Below are 22,205 nucleotides of genomic sequence, written 5' to 3'. Positions count from 1 at the left end.
AACAAGTCCAGATAAAGAAAGTGCAGTTTCTGAGGCCTGGCTAGATGTCTTTAGAATGAAGAGAAACAAGCCAAGTCAACTTCGAAGAGGTTGCTCAGAAGGAAACCAGAGAGGGAGGTGTCTTGGAAGTCAAATGAAGAAAGTATGACCGGGCAGAAGGAGAGCATGCATTAAATACTATTAGGTCAAGGCATACTGACTGAATTGAATTGAGCATTAACTTAGCATTGCTGAGGGCTTTGGAGAATGGAATGACAGGAGTATCTGGGAGCACTGGGGTGACCAAAACGATGGCTTGAGCTCAAGAGGAAACAAAAGGAAAGGATTTGGAGAGAGTGAATGTCAACTAGTCATTGAACATTGAACAAAGTCATTGAACATGGGACAAAGAAATGGGCAGGTAAGTAGAGGCAAAGATAGAAACTTAAGGGAGAGTTAATGGGAAAAAAATCATATATAATTTTATTCAGACTGATAGAGAATAAAGGGGAAATTGATGCACAAAAGAGAGAACAATTGCTGGTTACGTTCTTGGAAGACACAATGAGGAGATAGTAACATTGGATGGTGGAACACCTGGCTTGTTGAACTTGGCCCCAGGAAAAGCAGAGTTGAATTATTTAGAAACTTCTCGGCAGATTAATGGAGGTCACTGATAAAACATGATTCGTATCGACTTGTGATGTACATGCAGCTATTCAGGAATATTTTTGCTGAGTAAAGGGATGTCTGCCTTAATTTGCCTGAGAGTATACAAGAATGCAGATGCATGACTCAATAGTACGAGGGAGACTCTTGAGCCAGGAGGCCTTGTTCTGGGCTGACAAGGATCATTACATTGAAAACTCTTTTTACATTTTGACTTGTAGTCTGTTTTTCCTTACTTATTACCCATTGCATCCAATTCTTCCTTTGGAATCCTCGTGGTGGCACTTCTTGTGTTCGCCGACACCTTTTTGTTTGTTTGTTTGTTTGTTTTTTGATAGTCATAAACAAGATAATTTATTTTTCATGTACAAAGTATGTTCAAGAGTGGAAGACAGTGCTTCATCATGACTCCAAGTCTTGTGTGCCTCAGGTTAACCACCTGAGTTTTTTTCTAAACATCCCTTATGCATTTCATTGCTAGACGCTCCACATTTTGGCTCTTCTCCTCTGACCCTGAGTCTGCTTGTCTGAGTCTACCTGAGACTACCCTGAATCAACCTTATTTTTGCTTTGTGACTCCTGGAGGTGACACTGGGATCCCAGTTTGATCTGATCAGCTTGCATTAAGCACAACTCTCACTGTGTTTTCCCTGGTCACCTCATTTGCATTAATGTGGCCTGATATACCATTTGTTTTCTTGGTAGTCATTTGAAGCTGAAAGCTCTTAGACTCATCTCAGAGCCATTGCCCTATGTTTAGACAATGTTACCTAAGGGTTTGGCCCATGATATCTCATCTAAGCCTCCCAATCACCCTGTGGAGAATCTAGTTAATGTCATTTCCCAGAAGAGGAGACTAAGATTTAGCAAGCCTAAACCATAGGCCCAAATCCTGAAGCTGAAAATCAACATTAACCTGATAAAACCTAGCTTCTGCCATTGTTCAGGGCTGCTCCCAAACTGAATGACTGCAGCAGGACTATGGGTGGGGCAGAAGAGATACAAATTGTGGTTATAGAACAAATGAGACAAAGCTCATCCAGTTTCACAGGATTATGCTTCTTCCAGAAACCTTCAAGGTGAGGGGCTCAACACTTCTACTTGGTGGGTGTAGCATTTTCTGCAAGGATGGAAGGATGGAATGAACCAGGAAGTGGCCTCATTATAGGGAAGTGTCTGATTAGTTAGTCACGGCCCTCCTCCTCCAGCTCAAAGACAACACCCTGGTACCGATGAGCCACCTTCCTGCCTGAGGGTGTGTGTGAGAAAGGAACTCAAGAACTGTAAGTCACTCTTTATGGGAACAGTTTTGGGATCAGATTATCTGGCGAAAGTCAGACTTTAAAATGGCATTTTCAGGATGGAGTTTTCTAAGTTGGTGGGTAAAATAGATATTATTGTAACCAGAGTACATGTGAAAAATAAGCTAATGGTCACAGGATTTCTAAACAGAGATAATGGGAACTGCATAGGATTTAATAATGCTATCATAATAGGAGAACATTGTGATATAGTCTAAACTCAGACCATTAAATGTTGAGAATTTCAAAGATAAGACTGCTATAACCAATAGATATACTGGCAGGCACTCTATCCACACCCCATTTTTTTAAGGTTTTATTTATTAACTTGAGACAGAGAGAGAGAGAGAGAGAGAGAGATAGCAAGAAAGAGCATGAGCAGGAAGGGAAGGGAGAAGCAGACTGTCCACTGAGCAGGGAGCCCAACACAGGGCTCAATCCCAGGACCCTGGTATCATGACCTGAGCAGAAGGCAGACACTTAACCAACTGAGTCACCCAGGTACAACAACCCAACCCATATTTGACCCCAACCAGGTCTAGTGGCTCTCCTCAGTTCCTCCCATCCGTGAGCCTCACCAGGGTGACATTATACAGATCACACCATCATTCCTTGCACCAAATGGCCTTGTCAAAATTATGGTAGGGCAACGTCCTGCTCTGAGAGAAAGGTACATCTCAATACAGATCTGTAGGTTGGAGCATTTGGAGTGGGTGAAGACCAGGCAGGAATTAAGATACTAACTAAGGAAGCCTGAAAGCAAGTCACAGGGTGCAGGTCCCCAGATAAAGGCCAGAAGTATAAAGTCACTTGGCAGTGAAGGGTAATCCTGGGTTTAAATCCTGCTCAACTTGATCATAAGACAGTGGCAAATGTAGATATGCAGGCAGAGAAGGTAGGGAAGAGAATCTTCACATTTTTAGCCATGTCCCTCCTATGACCCTTTCTCACCCCACTGTCCAAACATTAGTTGCTAAATATTCCCTAGAAAACCCCTGCATGGCACTATCTCTGCTTTGGCTCACAGCAATGCCCTTTCCCTTTCCATACCAATCAAAGTGACTTCTACTGTAAGGCCCAGCACCCAAGTCACATTCACCTTGAGTCCTCAGATTCCACAGGTAGAATTAGCCTGGGCCCCATGTGTCCTGCAGACACAATGAGCTTCCCTTTTTACTGCACTGTAGGCACTCATGTGAAATTCTGCCACTATCCTGTGGTTCAGGGAAACCTGGAGTCATAGCCAAAACCAGGTTTCTGGATGGACCTGGGATGTTACCAAGTATACATCACTTCCTACATGAAGGACATAAGTCACTTGCCCTTGCTGTGCCTGTTTCCTTTCCTTTAAAATAAGAGCTCGATGAGATAATGCATGTTGAGGACGTAGGATAACACGTGGCACAAATAGAGCAGGTGTGACTTGCACAAAATGTGTCCTTTTACCCTCATCCTAACCCCATCTGCTTTGTGCCCTTCCATCCCCCCATAGGTCAGGCACTTCAGTACACTTTTACCAGTTCCCTTGGTGCTCTCTCTGTCTGGGAGGGTTACATGCACTTTATAGTGCATATATAGTGCTCACTTTATGTTGAAGTGAGTACAACATGCCACCAAAAGTTTCACATCTGGAACAGACTAACTCTGCTGGTAGAACGAATTTGATACAAGTATGCACAATCCAGGCTGCATTAGTTTGCTTGGACTGTCAAAACAAAATACCCACATATTGGGTGGATCACACAACAGAAATTTATTCTCACAGTTCTAGAGGCTAGAAGTTCAAGGTTAAAGCATGGTAGGCAGGTTGGTTTCTTCAGGGTTCTCTCTCCTTGTACAGGGTTGTCATTACCCTGTCTTCCCTCTGTGTGTGTCTGCGTCCTGATTCCCTCTTCTTACAAGGACATCAGTCTGATTGGGTTGGATCCCCTATAGCTTCACTGTAACATTATTACCTGATTCATTGATCAATTAACCAGTTGATCAATGAATCAATTAATAATGACCATACCTCCAGTCACGCTCTGAGATACAGCTGCTGACATAAAAGTATGAATGGGGGAGGGGCAGTTCAGCTCATGACACACACTGTTGTGAAAACAGGCATAGCTGGAATTTCTCACTGGAGCAGCAGTAACAAGAGACCAGCAGCAATAACTCAAAATTCTCCTCGCCTCACAAACCTTGAAGATGGGGGTGGCTCTGCATGAGACCAGAAACGCCTGAGGAGCTCACTGGCTGAGGGAGCTGTGGGAAGAAGGAAACACAGGAAACAGGGACAGCATTCCTCCCAACGTTGTGGACTGGAAAGCAGGCAGCCCAGTCATGGGAGGTGTTCCAATCTGACCTTGAGGGTTGGGCGGCACTGAGTATGGAGGGGAGACTAGGGCTTCAGACCCAGAAGAAAACAAATTCCTGCCCTGGCTCTGCCACCAACTGAAAATTGTGTCCATTCTTTAACCTTTGTAAGACTTTTCCTCCCTTCTTTAAAATGAGCTCATGATGACACTTGCCAAACAGAATTGCTGTGAAGGTTAAATCATGTGATGCGTAGAATATCTTTTTCAGAGTGCAGTACACATTCTAAATGCTTCACAAATGCAAATTATGATTATGGTTTTTAATAATAATTTGTTATTACAATATTATTACAATTGGCACAATTCTTATTTTGCAGAGTAAGAATGAGGAGCTTGCTTTTCTCCCCTATTATACCAAACCTACATTTTACCATTGTAGTTCCTACTCTGCATTTAAGGCTCTTTTATGAAACTGACATTGCCAGCAGTGGGGATACAAGCCAATGGGTAGAGACAGATAGCCAGGGTGGAAAGCTTTACACCAGATATTAGCAAATGCTGCATATCAGGGCTTTCCCCTGACTCCTCCCTGTTAAACATGTATCAGCATTTCACTTAGATGGGAGATAGATCTAGGAGACCTCATCTTATTCATTCCTGATGCCACAGGGATTTTTCTGAACTTTGTAGCAAGCACAATGTTCTCTTCCCAAACTTCCTCCAGGCCCTAACTGACATCTCTTTCTCTGATCCTCCCTGACTTCTATGTTTTCCCTGGATTCTGATTGTCTCTAAGCTGTTTGAGATCAATGGTTTCAATGGTGATGAGACAGTCTTGGACCTTTGTTCTCACTTCAAGAAATTACTTTGTCACTTGCTCTTGCCCCCCCTGTAATTCAAATACTGAAGACTTAACCTTCTAGTGTGATAGGATTGAGAAGTGATGCCTTTAGGAGGTAATCAGATACAGATGAGGTCATAAGGAGGAGAGCCATGATGGCACTAGTGTCCTTATAAGAAGAGGAAAGGAGACCAAAGTTCTCTCTCTCTCTCTCTTCACCATATGAGGACACCGTGAGAAGGCATTTGCCTGCAAGCCAGGGTAAGGATCCTCACCAAAAGCTCAACTATGATGGTGCCCTGGTCTTGAACTTTCCAGCCTCCACAACTGAAAGAAAATAAACTTTTGTTGTTTAAACCCTCCAGTCAATGATATTTTGTTATAGTAGTCCAAACTGACTATGACAGTTGTCCTCTGCCCCAATCTATTTTGAGGGAGCCAGGAATCCTGTTGTGTTGGCCAAGTAACTTAGTCACTTAGGAGACAGTTTAATTAATTAATCAGGAAATGAATGCTGAAGTCCATGGAAAAATAGTTTTGTGTCATTTAGAGTGGAGATGGTCAGCAATGGACAAATTTAGGATATATTTTGAGGTAGGAATGGATAATCTTTGCTAATGGATAGGATAGGGTCTGAGAAAGGCATGTGTCAAAGATGACTTCAAACTTTAACCTAAATGCATTTATTAAAAATGGTGTTCCACTAACTGAGCCAGGGAATGTGGGGGGAGATAACTAGGTTTTAGAAGGAAAAGTCTAGAGATCTGTTTGAAGCATGTTACAGAGAGATGTTTATGAGACATTAAGAAGAGGTGTCACATTGGTGGTTGGATGTCTGATTATGGAATGCAGTTCCCTCTCCAAATCCTCAAGTCCTGCTGAAGGCACTGAAAAATCATGGGGATCTCTACTCTTATCCTGGATGAGTTGATTAAAAAGAGGTCTTGAGGATGTGTGTGCTTCTCAAGGGAAGAAGAAAGGAAACAGTTTCAGAAATGTGAAAAGGCAAGCACAGATTAAAAATTGATATTGGTGAGAAAGTTATAGGATGGAAAGTTTGGTCCTGAAGTTGGATTATCCCTACCTTTTCTTAAAATCACACTATTAATCAATTGATTAATTCGACAAAAATTTATTGAGTGTTTATTGTGTGCCAAATCCTAAGGATATAGCTTTTAAACGTGGCTATATTTTAGAACCCTCTTTACCATTAAGATTCTTCTGTGACAAAAGATTGCAATCTATATACTTTTTATATTTTTATCATACAATATAAATTCAAGTATGTTCGTTACAAGGATTCATTACTCTATAGAAGATAATCATGGCTGCCCAGCCTGAAGTTGAATACCTCCAGTGTTAACGACAGTACTATTTTTGAAGGCAGTTAGAGGATTTTTATTGAGGTCAGCTCAGTGTAGCCAATTGAACAACTAGTATTTTCCAGAATTCCATGATCCATTTTACACATGCTTGTGTCCCTATCACTTGTACTTTATTGTCTGTGTTAGCTGTTGTTGGAGAAAATCAGGCTTACCTAGGCCAGATACCTTATTGTAGGAGTCAATGTCCATAAGGAATAAAAATTGGGAATAGGAAATGACCCTTTGATTCTACAGTTAGAATTGGGCTGATGGTTTTGCCATTCATGAGATTGAAGAATGGGGTAGTCAAAGAAAGAATGGAGATGGTATGCTCACATAATGACATCTCAGGCTTGAAGTCCTTCATGGTAACCAAATGGAAAGGTCTAGTTCACAATCAGATACACAATTCTCAAACTCAAGACTGAAGATAAGGAATACCAGGAAGGAATGGGATTGCTCAGTGGGAACATGTGAAAAGGAAATGAGGGGAGGGTGCAGAATTCCAGGAATTGTTAACCCTTCAAGAGCGAGGAGAATGGAAGCATCCTATAGAAGGTGACAGAGGCATTCAATGGCTTTTCCATACCTTATTTAGTTACACTATGATTTGAAATAAGTATTATGAATCAATTTACAGATGAGAAATAAGGCCTCAGAAGTCATAAGGGATTTTTCTGGGGTCATAAAGTTAGTAAACAGTAGACCTGGTATTTACCCTTGACCTTGACAAAATAACAATCTATGGATTTCCATTAATCAAGCTTTTTAACTCTGCAACAGCAGCTCTGACTGTCAGAAAGTTGTTTCTTGTATTGATCTGAAAGCTAAATTTCTCTCACTTCTAGGAAGTTGTTTTTCTTTTGCTTCCCAATCTCCAGACAGGAGATAATTTTTCAGAATGAGAGACCTCATTCTTAATGTGGGAGTGGAGATTTCCTGAAGGGACAAAATGGCCAGTAATATAAACAAGGATTTTGTCATATACATGGCACACATGCTAACCAGCCTCTCTCTCCTTGGGTCAGCCCTGCTATTACCTGGACCTGGGTATTGCATATGGTTAATGTCAGGTGGACACCATGCCCCTTCTAACAGAGAGCATTTATAGAGAAGAATTATAGAGAATTATATATAATTCTCAATTATAGAGAAGAATGCCACGTAGTTGGAAATCAAGAATTGCAAGTTGGACAGATGTGTTCAAATTTAGATCTACCACTAGCATCTGTGTCTACTTAGGAACATTTACAAACCTCCTTTAAACTTATTTTCCTCATACCCAACATGGAGAAATAAATTATAACTGAATATTTATTATATGAACAATAATGTTTATAAAGCTTTCAACACACCTTTTTACACAGAGCAGGCACTCAGGAAATGCAATCTATATATTTTTTAAAGACAATCATATAAATATGAAAATCAGCAATTTTAGAGGTGGAAGGATCCATTTTCAGTTTTTCTTCCTGGAACTTAAGCTAGAAACAGTCTAATGCTATGAAAACTCTGGATAGATGCTTCTTCCAAGTCTACTAGTTGGAGCTCTAAGACGTGCTGAGGCTCTGATGTAGGTAAGTGAGGGAAAGATTAGAGGAAATGAGAATGCACATTTTCTGGAAACCATGTGCTCAAAGAAGAGAAAGATGGTTCTGTTTAAGTCAAAGATGGATTCCAAGGTTAATTATATGTTGTGTCATGAAAACCAAGGCACTGCAAAACAAAACAAAACAAAACAAACCTTTCTAAACAAATTTACTGAGCACTTATTATTTCAATTAGCCTCTCATAAAATGTTAAAACTAGAACATCCTATGGAGATCATCTGAACATTGCTAAGGTAACCTTAGTTGGGACAATCCTGAAAATCTGGGAGAGATAATTCTTCATCCTCCAGGAGTATTCCATACATTGTAGGGTGTATAATGTCCTTAAACTCACCCACCTAGTGTCACTGTGACAATACAAAGCCTCTCCACTTTCTCCATGCCTCCCTAGAGCTCAGGAACACACCCACATGAGTATCCTACACTCTCTGACCATTATTTTTTAGATAAGGAATGATGATTCAGAAAAGGAAAGTGTCTTGCTCAAGTTCAAACAGATATTTCCTCTTGCTCTTAATTTTTGGACTGGGAAGCTTTTCAATTTCACGGCTACCTCAAGTACCTTGCAAGTACCTTGAATCATTAATTCCTTTGATCAAACCCAATTTCTGATACCCAGATACCCCAGTGAAGCTGGTTGATTATAAAATGTTAATGTTGGATTTGACATTGAGGTTGGAGAAATAGAAGGTCCTGGGGGGCCATATGATTCTGTGCTGGAGACAGGGCTGACCATAGTGGTGTCATTTGTAATGTGGCTGAGGCGGGGGACCTTTTGATACCAAACTGATATGCAAAGGCCAAAAGGATGAAGTTGAGGTCAGGGTCCCTGATATTCAAACATATAATCATTACTTAATATTAGCAATGGTAATTATGCTAGCTGTCGTGTCGTGCCTTACTGTACGCCAGACCCAGTACCTTTACTGGTTGGTGGACTGCAGAATACATCAAGAAGACACGAGCCTCATGGTTGAATAGAGAGCCAGGGATCTAGGGTCAGATGCTCTGGTTGTGAACCACCAGAGAGTTTTGCTTCCCTTGGTTCTTCAAATATCTGGGAGCTGTAGTATATCACAGAGAGGGTCATCGCAAGTGGTGCATTACCTCCCTGCAGTTTATTTGGATCCTTTCTTATCTGGGAGTTTCTGCCTCTTCTTCTGCTTCTGCTTTCTCTCATTCCCACCTTCTTCTGGCTGCCTTGTTTCCACTCTTGGATTTCTCTGGGTTTCCATGCTTGTCCATTCTGTCTTCCCACCCGGGGTTAATTAAGTCCTGGATCTGCCAATTTCAGAGTGTGTGATCCTGAGAAGTCACTTAACTTCTCCAGGCCTCAGTCTCCGTGAGTGTAAAGTGAGAAATCCCTCTCATGGAGAGTGGAGGCCACATCTGAGATGTGCATGCTTTCTGTAAACTGTAGCAGGTCATGCAAACATCTTCCTTTATTAATATAGTAATCCTGAATTTATAGTTAAGGATAAGGACATATCTCAGAGTGGGTAAGTTTTGTGGCTTCCTATGTGTAACTGGGAAAAATACAGTTATTTGCATTTAAATACAAGTCTAAATCCCTCCCGTCCAAAAGCGGTAATAACTACCCCAAATGAATTATACATTTTCTAATTTTAAAAGGCCGTTTTATGGAAATGAGGTTATTTGTGCTGCATGGTATGTTCTTGTTGCATCAATGCAAATGCCAAAGGGTGTGATTTATCCAGACTACACCACCAATGGGAGGAAAATTTAGGGACTTGGTTTGTATCACATTTTAAATGCTCTGTAAATACATTACCTGCAAAGCCCCTCATGAGGAGGGAGGAGAAATAACCATCATGGGCATTTCATATTTTCTCAGCTGAGCTTGGTGACAACAATTTGCTCTAGTTATCCAGTGTGGAGTGTGTGGTAAATCCGGAAGAAATGTGGTCTCATTTTCAAAGATTGAATGCAAGCTGATTTGTATGTACAGTCCAGAATAATTTTGTGAATGCGAGTCTTACTCTGTGTTTATAGTCTCTGTTCCCCAAATCTGAGTGTGTAAATCCAATTTACGTGTTCAATTACATCCATTTGAAGAGCACTATTTAATAAAAGTTGCTATGTTAGTTTTCGGAGTCAATGACAACCACCCTCTTTGGCAGCCATGATAGGTAGGGATGGATGTCCTTGTTGGGATGGCCTCCATCACACACTCTTTGCATATGCAGTTTGGGGAAAGAGGGTAGGTTGAGAGCAAGACTGAAGAGAAAAATCTTTCCTGAAACCTTTCTCATTATTCATTAATGAATAATGCCTTTTCAGATGTAGAGTAATCCCCAGGGAAGAAGAAAAGCTTACAAAAAATACAAAATGCTAATGATGTTTTTCCCATGAAGGATAACTAGGCAGTGATTTTTTTTTTTTCTCTCTCTAAGAAAAGGGGAAAAGGGGAGAAAACAAAAACAGCTTTCTCTGGGAACCAAGTTAAAATATACCTTGTGTGACACTATAACAGAGTTGCTTCAATTCTTGGGGTATTACGCTTTTTATAGTAAAATTAGGAGGCTGTACTAGTGATGTTCAGAGTATCAGGACAGAACCCCTTTCTTTTTTTAATGAGGTATAAGTAGAACCCCAATGGATGAAATGAAGAGAACTAGTATTTTGCTAGTAAGATTGACCTAATAAAATTCATGTTTACTTATTTTAGTATCAGTCAATGGGAATAATAAATCCACTTTAATAAATGCAGAAACTAGAAATTTGTACCACTTTGGACAAGTTTTGGTAAAAACTGGAATGAATAACATGGCTCATTACTAAGGTCAGCATGTTGCTCCTAGCCCAAGCCCAAATACACATCTTTGGAACTGAATACTCAAGTGGCTTGAAAAGAAAGAGTTGCCCAGGTCTGTGGAGCAAATACCTACACTGATGTCATGGAGTGTCTGTGGAACTCAGAGAAAAATCTGTAATCAAGAGATTGTCACAGTGGCCAGCCCTTCATCTGGGAGGCACACTGGACCCTGTCCTGTGTGCTTACTGAGTGGAAGAAGGAGGTTCTTCCTGAACTGGTATAGAGCAAACAAAGGGATCAAGAGGCTGCCATGCTGGCATTGAGAAGGCAGATCCTTCCTTAGTCTGTCTTCAGATATAGGGAAAAACACGCTCACTGATATTCCAGACAATGTGGTAACCCTTCCCACTTATCTAGTGTAACCTGAAGGATATCAAATATCTGTATTTCCTCCTCTTATGCAAGAAGCTAGTATGGCAGTGGTAGATACAAGGAGTATGACCACTCCTTCCAATGTCCCATGAACTAGCAAAGTGGTTGTGATCCTTCCTCATGAGTCATATCTGATTGGAGGTGACACATTACTTATCCTCCAAATAAAAAGACTTAAAGAGTGAAATGGAACACCATTATTAATACAGTTGGGGAAAGGACAAAAACCACAACTGTTTCCTCCGCTACAAAAAGACACTACCTTCTACCACTGAGTGCTGTAGACCTTCATTTCCTTTTATGTCTAAATGACAACTGCAGCATGTGTGCTATGATCAAAAGTCTGGTCCATTTTCCTGGTCCTGAAGTTGACTATATGACCGATGCTACTTCTCCTCCTTTATCTGTATCATTTTCTTTCTTTTTTTAAAAAAAGATTGATTTATTTATTTGAGAGAGAGAGAGAGAGGGAGAGAGAGCTCGCATGAGTGCACTTGCACAAGTTGGGGGAGTGGCAGAGAGAGAGAAACCCAATAGAACTCCCTGCTGAGCAAGGAGACTGACTCAGGGCTCTATATCATGACTCTGAGATCATGACATGAACCAAAATCAAGAATCTGACACTTAACTAACTGAGCCCCTCAGGTGCCACCTGTTTTTTTATGCCTATCCTTATTCTAATATTTTGACAATTGAGTCAGATGATAAGGAATCTCATTTAGGTATTACAACAATGATCCAGAAATCTACAAAATGTTTATAAAAATACTTATGATTTGGAATTGTGTGACCAGGAAATAATTTTTCAATCCCTACAAATTTCTTTCTAGAGTCCTTTCTTTCTGGATACTACACATCACTTTGATTACCGCTTTTATAATATTAAAGCATTAATATTATAAATATTGTAATATTAGCACCCAAGCATTTTATTCCTGGCAGAGAATGTCATCCTGATGTGGTCATAATTCAAATGGTTTCACTATCAAATAAGGGCTGATGCACAGGGTGCTAGCACAGATGAAAGAAAATTGCATTGGCCTTTCCTTGTCCAGTCGTCTCTTTCTAGAGGTTTTTATGACGACTATATTGGTCAAGGTTCTTGGTTGCAGAAACCAGAATTCACTCCAGCTTGTTTGAACAGAAAGACTGTCTATGAAAGGGCAATAGGTAGCTCACTGAATTATGAAGGGAGCTTCCAAGACTGCTTCCCAGAGCTACTCTGTACAACTGGCCCACCAAGGTAATGGTTGCACTTGCCAAGCCCAAGAAGCTGCTGAATCAGGAAGTTGCTGCTCTAGCAGTTGACCACAAAATGATACTACCTCTCTCCTAAGGGAGAGGAGGAAATGCAGGATTCAAAAGAAAACTGTACTTTATGAAAGTGGTGGGATTTACAGTATGAGGATCCAACTGTGAGAATGGCAAAACGATCTACTTCTCAGGTGCTCCATGACAGATGTCTTATCTTCCAACTCTTCTCATATTGCAGAGCTTCTTGAGGATCCTGCCCTATTTGTCTGTATGTTTCTTTTAGCCATCCTTCTAACTCCACATAATCTCAACTTTGCACCTAGTGCAACACTCTGCCTTTGTATGGTCTAGTCATCTCTACTGAAGCCTCTCTCTCCTTTTTCTTTGATGCCCAATTCCATTTTGCAGCCCCAGATACCTTTAAATAGAGTGACTGAATGGTCATAAACCTCTCCAGAGAAACCAAATCATAGTTTCTGCCTTATACCTAACGCTGCACCATTTGCCTAGCACATTACTCTATCAGGCATACCTATTCCTTACTTTGGACCCTTTGGAGATGCCAACTTCCATCCATCGATTTGTCCCTCCTGTACTGCTACCATAGACAAATGAAAGACGGCCAGATATCCAAGGCATCTTGGGTTACTTTTGCCACCAATTAACCTCATTAGTTCACCTTTGCCCACCTAGCAATTTCTGAAAAAAATCAGGCTCCTTGAACTCTGACTCATTATGCATTTTAATTCATGACCTGCCCCAGATTCTTTTGGCTTCTAATCTCATGTCACTTGTTACTGTTTAAAACCGGTTGGTACTTTTGGTCTGATATTTGGTACTACCTTTCCAGCTTTAACCTTTGGCTCCTTTCTCGACCACAACTAATTTTTCACCACTTGATTGCTCTTCTTTATACTTATAGAAATTTCTCACTCTGCCCAGTCAGGCAAGTCTGTTCAGCGTATCTTAGATGAATTTTTCTCAACCTCCATCCCCAAACCCAGATGTCTGCCTGGTAGATTCAACCCAGTACACTCTAGCCTGTCTGAGAAACAAGCAATGTTTCCTCCAACCATGGTTCACTCAAATGAGCATCAACACATCAATAGCATCTACTCAGTGAGTTTACCCAAACTACCCTATTCAACACTGCTTTCAACTTCAGCACTGTTGATCATCGTTATCCTGGTCTGTTTCTCATCTCCATAGTATACATTGCCTTCTAATAAATGATATAAATTTATGCATTGTTTATTTCAATGTTTATTCTCCATTCTGCCCTGCTGGAATCTAATGCCATGAAGGCAAATCTCACTGTTGTACTCTCAGAACATAGAATAACGCCAACACACACCAGGCAGACAGTAAATGTTGGTTCTGTGATTGAATGACATATCTAGAGTTCTGGTGCACCTCCTTCTTACCGAGCCAAATGGTGGCTTCGGTTTCTTCTTTGAAGTTGGGATCTTCTCTTGAAAACTGATGCTCAAGAACATGAGTAAAAGACATGTGATAGGGCACCTGGGTGACTCAGTGGTTGAGAAACTGCCTTCAGCTCAGGTCATGATCCTGGGGTCCTGGGATCACGTCCCACATCAGGCTCTGCAGGGAGCCTGCTTCTCCCTCTGCCTATGTCTCTGCCTCTCTGTGTCTCTCATGAACAAATAAATAAAATCCTTTTTTTTAAATTTTTATTTATTTATGATAGAGAGAGAGAGAGAGAGAGAGAGAGGCAGAGACATAGGCAGAGGGAGAAGCAGGCTCCATGCACCGGGAGCCCGATGTGGGATTCGATCCCGGGTCTCCAGGATCGCGCCCTGTGCCAAAGGCAGGCGCTAAACTGCTGCGCCACCCAGGGATCGCAATAAATAAAATCTTAAAAAAAAGGCATGTAATAGAATTTTATGGTGAACTTCTCTTGTGTACTGGTTGGAATAATGAATCCTACAATCCTTGAAAGCCTATTGGAAGGACCTTAAATTAAATTGCATATGATTGATCAGATGGGACTTGTGTAGACTTGCCTAAGAATGAGTAGAAAATTCTATTCTGTACAAATAGTATCCTTTCACTCTGAGATTTGATTGGCAATAAAATAGTTTTTCTGGTTTAGAAAATTTCAGGTTCACCTTGATAAAGTTCTATCATAAAATATCACTCTTCTTCCCTCCCTTCTTTCAAGTTCTTTATTTAGTTTAGCTAAAGATTTCTTTAAACAATTTAGTGGAACATGAGCAAAATAAAGGTCTCAACAAATGTTAGCAAGAAGGTTAGCAAGTGATTACAGGAAGCTAAGTGAATGTGTATTAACTGTTGAGAGTCTCCACTTTCCCATAATAGCAGAGTGGAAAGAACACAGAATTCTGTTCACTTCTGAATGATTGGGCAAATCATTAAACTAAGTGGCATAAGTGAGATTATATACATGAAATTTCTAGTATACCATCAGGTCAGTAATGACTAGTTAAAAATGCTAGTGAATATGGCTTCTGGGTATCAGTGTCTAATTCTTGTCACTCAATTTAACCTTCATGTGTTTCTCATGAATTTGACATATCTGCTCACTCTGCTGGGATGTCTCCCTCATGTTCTACAAAATTGTATCCACATTCAATACCCTACCTTGACTTTCTTTTTTTTTTAATTTAAATTCAATTTGCCAATATATAGTATATCCTTAGTTTCAGATGTAGTTTTCAATAATTCATTAGTTGTGTGTAACAATCAGTGCTCATCTCATCACTTGCCCTCCTTAATGCCCATCACCCAGTTACCCCATCCCCCCCCACCTCCCCTTCATAATTGCCCAGTTTGTTTCCCAGAGTTAAGAGTCTCTCATGGTTTGTCTCTCTCTCTGATTTTTTTTTTCCCCATTCAGTTGCCCCTCTTTCCCTTATGGTCCTCCTCATTATTTCTTATATTCCATATATGAGTAAAACCGTATGTTAATTGTCGTTCTCCAACTGACTTATTTCATTCATCATAATACCCTCCAGTTCCATCAACATTGATGTAAGTGGTAGGTATTCATCCTTTCTGATGGTTGAGTAATATTCCATTGTGTATATATATACCACATCATCTTTATCCATCCATCTGCTAAAGGACATTGTGGCTCCTTCCACAAATAGGCTATTGTGGACATTGCTGCTATGAACATGGGGTGCAGGTGACCCTTCATTTCACTTCATCTGTATCTTTGGGGTAAATACCCAGTAGTACAATTGCTGGGTCATAGGGTAGCTCTATTTTTAACTTCTTGAGGAACCTTCATAGGGTCATCCCCACCATCCCTTCACTTGTATCTTTCTGTCAACTCAAAATCTTGCTTTTTTGGGGAGATGGGTGGGTGGGACAAAGCTGGAGAATTGTGTAAATGAAAAAACAAACCCCACGGCTACCCATCCACATTTAGCAGGAGAGAATGCTGTGATCCTTTGGTAACATTTGCCCCTGGCCTGGCACAGGCAGTGGTGAAAGAGTTTAAAAGATGGCCATTCTAAATTAGGATGAAGTGAATGTAAAGGAAAGAAGGGAGAGAAGTCACAGGAAGCTTTCATTCGAGAAGAACTTATACTGTGAAACTTTAGGCAAACATAATGCATCTGAAGTGTTGATAGATCTACAAACCAATTTGATTATAGAGTGGCTCTGGGCTTGGGAGCAATTGATTACACACTGGGAGGAGTGAGGAATGAGCAGATTTATGGGGCTTGTAAATCTTAGATAAAGAAGAAGATATTAGCTGAAAATAGAAAGGTCCATTCTTAAATCACTGTGTGAATGGAATAAGGAGCTGAAGAGAAGCTCATCTTTTACTTAAGACAGTCTATAAAAGCTGAGGGGAAAGGGATGGGTATTGACAGAATTAATGAGCTCTCTCTCCACTGGTCTCTTAGCTCTTTGGCTCAGACAAGGAACCTCGTGTGTCCCAGGGAACTGAGGCCTGAGGAATGAGAAGAGTGTCTCTGACCTTGTCAAAATGCATTTCTGTCTGAATCAGGGCATGGCGATTTATCTTGTGAGATAATCTCTGTTCAGGGTGTGAACATTTCTTTCTTTGTGGATGTTGGTGACTACATCCTTTCAAAGACAACTCCCCAAAGATGTCATTCTCTGAACTGAGAACGAATTGTTTTCACACACAGGACTGTGAGTTCTGAGACGGTCCAGAAGAGTTTAAATAAATCCTCTTGACAGAGTCTCAGAATCTTCTGTCAATTAAAATGGTGACCTGCTCTCTTAAATCCTCAAGCCTGTAAACAGGGACTGGGTTTGTTGTAATCCAACAGAAGATTAGCTATATTTTCAGTGGAAAAGTCACCTCAATTCTAGCGTGCAATAATGATAATTGTTCTCTTCTGCTTTAGACAGTAGCTTCTTGTTAATTTTTATCAGCATACCAACAGACATCTGTTGAGATATTAGCATACTGCTTCAACAAACATTGTTTTAATGTTAAAAAAACAAAGTATGAATAAAGCCAACCCCAGTGATATTAGAGTTAGCATCCCCATTTTACAGACTAAGACCAGGCCTTGGGGTTATTTTATTTCAATTTCCAGAAACAAATATAAAATCAATGTTACTTAATTCTAATCTTATTTTGTACATTTGTAGCTTAGAAGGAATGTCTCTACTTTCTGTTTTCAGGACATCGTTGGGGATTGATTTCCTTTTCTCTTTGGCAAACAGTATTCTGACGCCTGTAATGTTCTTTACTTCTCCATATTACTATGTCTTGTCTTTGTCTTTTACTCCAAGAATAACGTTGGTGGCCAACGTATAAAAGCTGTCTTGGTCTAGCCGGGAGAATACTTTCTTCTTTACCTCAGGAGGCATCAAGACCCACTGGCAAACTGTCATTTCCTGTCTTTTATGTGTGATGATTTAGATATGTGCATAGTTGTCTGCTTAAGTAGTTCATAAGCAACTCTCAAATAGGAACCAGGCAATACTTATGATTATGGGTTGAATGTGTCCCCCCACCTCCACATTCCTACTTTGAAGTCCCAACCTTCATTTCCTGAGAATCTACCTTTATTTGGAAATAGGGTCATTCAAGATGTATTTAGCTAAATTACGATGAAGTCATCCTGGAGTAGGATGAGCCCCTAGTCCAAAACAATTGGTGTCCTTATAAAAAGGGGAAATGTGGACAAAGACACCTACATAAGAAGGATATCTTTTGCAAATGAAGCCAGAGGTCAAAGTAATGACTCCATAACCCAAGCAACACCACAGATTGCCAGCAAATCAGCAGAAGCTAAGAGAGAGGAATCATACAGTTTTTCCCTCACAGTCCTCAGAAAGAATCAATCCTGCCAGCACCTTGGTTTCAGATTTCTAACCTCCAGAACTGAGACACATAAATAAAATAAATTTCTATTGTTTAAGCCATTCTGCCTGTGGCTGCAGCCCTAAGCAAACTAATACACCTGCCATCAAGGTCTTGCAAATTATATCTTGGTAGGACATTGAGATTCAGGAAAAACCGAATATTCTAATAAAATCTGTGACACAAGCCAGCTACATGTCACCTCATCTCTATAAATCTTAATATTATCAACTTAACATTATACCAGTAACAATGTCTACTTTGTTTTCTTTGCTTTCTGTGAGAATTGAATAAGATCGCACATGCAAAGGCATTTTTTAAGTGGTAAAGCACCCAGCAAGTGTTAGCTGTGAGTGTTTTTGTATACAGCCAATGAATCTCTGTTGATTTGAAAAAGGGAAATTAAAGGTGCGCAGTGTGAAGATATATGTAGAACTACCATTGATCATGACCCCAGGAACACTGATCCTGAGAATAACCCGTACCTAGTTAGAGCTACCTTATGAAAATACTCACAAGTGTTATGTTGAAAGGGCATAAGGTCTTATTCCTTTAGATTGCATGTTCTAGGGGCACCTGGGTGGCTCAGTCCCTTAAGCATCTAACTGTTGATTTATAAAGGCTCAGATTATAATATCAGGGTCATGAGATGGAGCCCCATGCTGAGCATAGAGCTTGCTTTAGATTCTCTTTCTCACTCTGTGCATGCCACCACCACCGCCACCCCAGCTCACTCTCACCCTCTCTCTCTAAAAAGCAACTTCAAAAATAATTTTTTTAAAGGTTGTATACTTTAAACATTGATAATTCAAGTGTGATCCTCTGATCAGCAGCATCCATTAGGGCACTTGCTAGAAACAGAGAGTCCAGGCTCCACCCTAGACTTGCTGAATCAAAGTTTGTACTTAACAAGATCTCCAGGTGGTCTGTATGCATGTTAAACTTTGAGAACTGTTCTAAAATATATTTCCTATGTAACCCACATTGCTAGAACATAAAAAGTATCTAGCAATTAATAAACATCCTATGCAATGGAATATTGATAGAATATTGGGATGGAATATTGGTATGAAATATTGGTAGCAGATTAAACTTTACAATTTGACAGATCTGAGTTTCCAGCCACGTCCACCATTCAGTAGTGCCATGAGGTCATGGCAATGAGATGTGACCTCAAACAAGATTATTTGCCTTGTAATACCTCAGTATCCTAGTCTGTAAAGGGGCATAATAGTATTTTACTTGTATGACTCTAGAAGACTAGAGATGATGTACATAAACCAGTATGCACACATTAAGTACTAAAAATATGCCTGAAGTTCTGTATTGCTAACAAGTCCCTGTTCTGGCATTTAATTTTTAATCACTGTTGGGACACCTGGGTGGCTCAGCTGTTGGGTGTCTGCCTTTGGCTCAGGTCATCACCCCAGGGTTCTGGGATTGAGTTCCGCATCGGGCTCCTTGCGTGGAGCCTGCTTCTCCCTCTGCCTGTGTCTCTGCCTCTCTCACTCTCTCTCTCTCTCTCTCTCTCTCTGTGTGTGTGTGTCTCTCATGAATAAATAAATAAAATCTTAAAAAAACAATCACTGTAGAGAAAGAAACCAGATTTTCTTGGGGATGGGGTTTTGCGGGTGGTAGTCAGGGATCTCAAAGGATGCCAGGGGCCTTTTATTTGTCATCTGCACTGGGAAGAGGTGCTTTATGACTTGAAGAACTAGAGGGATTTGATGCTCACAGCGATGGTGCAGGTATCCTCAAGAGGGAGTCTTTGGGTTTTCCTGCACCACCAGCCTTCCTTTGGAGAAATGTAGCCATCCCAGAGATATGGCATATGTTGCACCGACACCTCCTCTGTCTCAGATGCTGTGACACTCCCGGCAAAAGGCAAGCCTTGAACAGAGTTCTCCATGGGAAATACCTCTTCTTGATGCAACCAGTTCAGGCAGTATTGAGCAGAAGCATTCCATTCCTGCTGAGACTGTTGTCACTTGATTTTATTATTTTGATCTTTTGAGCATCTTTTCAATGCCAACAAAAGTCAATACATCCTTCTGGGAGAAGCCATCAGAGCATTGGTAATGAGCTGTGCAAAAGGCTCTGTCATCGGCATAAACTCTGGGGAAATAGAGGCACTTTGTTCCTGAAACTCACATGGTGTGACCCGCTCTTTGTGTGAAATGTTAATATTTTGCTTCGTGCTTGGCTCCTGGTGCCACTGCCAACACTAAGAAAGCTTTTGGGGAGTTTGCTGTACATTTTGTGAAAACTGCATGGAACTGGGCCAGATGTCAATGTGTGAATCAGAGCACTTCTCTAGAATTCGTGACTGTTCACTTTATTCTTTAGCAACTCCATAGAAGCTAAAATATCTGTGTTTGGAGAGAATGACGTCTGCTTTCTCATCCTCAGTTAGATGATAATATCATGTAGCATGTGGATGATGATGGCAGACAGTGATTACTTTCTCTTATAACAACTGCAGTGAAACTCTCACATCATGCCAATTATGTCCTCAAAGTCCAGTAGCTTCTGCAACCTTCCTGATGTAAGTAGTTTACGTTTTTCTTTTTTTTTTTTTTTAGTTTACGTTTTTCAATAAATCCAGAGACATTAGTTTGTTCTGTTTCTGCCGTATTCAAGATATGGCAGTTCCTCTTATTGCTCCTACTTTCCTTTATTTAACCTTTTTTATTTTTCAACCTTTTACTGAAATCAAGGTAAACTCTGGATTTTAAGGACCATTCAAATATTTATTTATATATAAATTAATGTTAAAGAGATAATTTATACTTATTATCCACATAATATATCACATGTATTCTATAGTGTGCAATTATTATGTACAATATTTACATTTTATAATACAGATAGCCTATATAAGAATAATGAGTGGATAAAATTATATAATTATATATTCTACAATATCTAAGTAATAATTACAAATATTACACATCATATGTAAATAAGATATATTTAAATGGATTTTGTACTTATATATTATGGAATTAAATATAAAAAAACCTGACACAGCGCATGGCAAATGCTTGCTTCTCTTCCTTTTCTACTCCACACTTTATAGGAATATTTTAAGAAATTCTCCACATGGAGCACCGACTATTCTCACCATATTTGAGGAAATGGTCAGATATTGAAAAAGTAACTGGATGAAGGATGCAGACTGGACTAGGGGAACTGAGAATAAGAAGTTGGTATGTCCTACAGAGAGAGATGGTCCCTGAGCAGGCCAAGAGGAAGCAGAGTGAACTCTATTTTTTTTTTTTTAACTGTTAGGAAGTGCTGTTCAATAACAAAGAATAATAGACAAATACTATAAAAACTGGAAATAGGCATGTGATAGAAGTAATGGGAAGAAATTATTATAATAAGAAGGATAATTGTAATAATGATGATCCATGCTTTTATAACGATTTTGAACTCCTGAAAACCAACTTCAGATACATAAGAAAGTATACTGATGTCCACAAATTAGTTATAAATGCATCCAAAAATAAGATGGACTGGTGAATAGAGTGGTATAGAGAGACAGAAATGCAATATAAGCAAATGTAGCAACATGCTAATCATAGACTTTCACTCTACCGCTATCTAGGTGTTTACTGCAAAGTTCTTTTAGCTTTGCTGTATGTTTGACAATCTCAAAATAAAATGTTAGAAAACAGTGACTTCACTCACTTGACCCCACGCAATTACCTCTGCAATCTTGGGAGCTACTTATTGTTTTCCTCATTCCCTCCCTGAGGAAATTCAGGCTCACAGAAGTGTGTGTGGTTATAGATGTGGCGAGTGCACTGGGACATGGCAGTAAGGTACAAGGGCTGAAATTCTAGCTCTGCTTTCCGCTGAGGTCCAAAGCATTTGGATTGCTGGTGTGCAACCAATTCAGGCTTTGGAACCTGTTTATGCCCAAATCTCATCTTTCTATTTTCCGTATGATCTTGAGAAGTGTCACCTTCAGTACTTTGAGCATGTTTCTCAACTGTCAAAAGGTCCAATAATGCCTATCTCACAGGGTTACTACGAACTTATCAATAAACAAGAGGATCTATGTAGAGAGATAAACTGTATGTTCTATTAAAACCCAGATGTGCATCTGATCCTTCCATTCTCAAGGTCAGAGTAGCTCAAGGCAAGGAAAGAAGAAATGAAGGTAAGTATGGGGAAGTAAACTAAGATGCTAATCTTAGATTTTGTATTTCCAAGGAAAATACCAATTTTTCCTTACTTCTAAGGCCATTCATTCCTTAGATACAGGACCTTTTTGATGTTTCCTGTTGGATGGAGTGACAGGGATGACATTTTTTTACATCTTAATTTTTTTTG

The 22,205-nt window shown here is 40.0% G+C and overlaps 1 protein-coding gene across 3 annotated transcripts in view; it reads left to right on the top strand.

Moving 5' to 3' along the window:
• The first annotated feature begins 1,854 nt into the window (after positions 1 to 1,854).
• The window catches only part of LOC144301319 (uncharacterized), an 89,478-nt gene continuing 69,127 nt past the window's right edge, over positions 1,855 to 22,205 (top strand). Inside the window, exon 1 of one of the 3 annotated variants that reach the window (XR_013368144.1) lies at positions 1,855 to 1,931. The gene's annotated coding sequence lies outside the window, so the exon portion shown is untranslated. Of the gene's footprint in view, positions 1,932 to 20,184; positions 20,410 to 22,205 lie in introns of those variants that run through there. The other 2 variants (XR_013368142.1, XR_013368141.1) reach the window with 2 other exon arrangements.

The sequence above is a fragment of the Canis aureus genome, chromosome 2 (assembly GCF_053574225.1).
Source record: "Canis aureus isolate CA01 chromosome 2, VMU_Caureus_v.1.0, whole genome shotgun sequence".
In the NCBI taxonomy this organism is placed as follows: Eukaryota; Metazoa; Chordata; class Mammalia; order Carnivora; family Canidae; genus Canis; species Canis aureus.
Note: the sequence above shows the minus strand (reverse complement) of the source record. Positions and strands in the feature narration are given on the sequence as shown.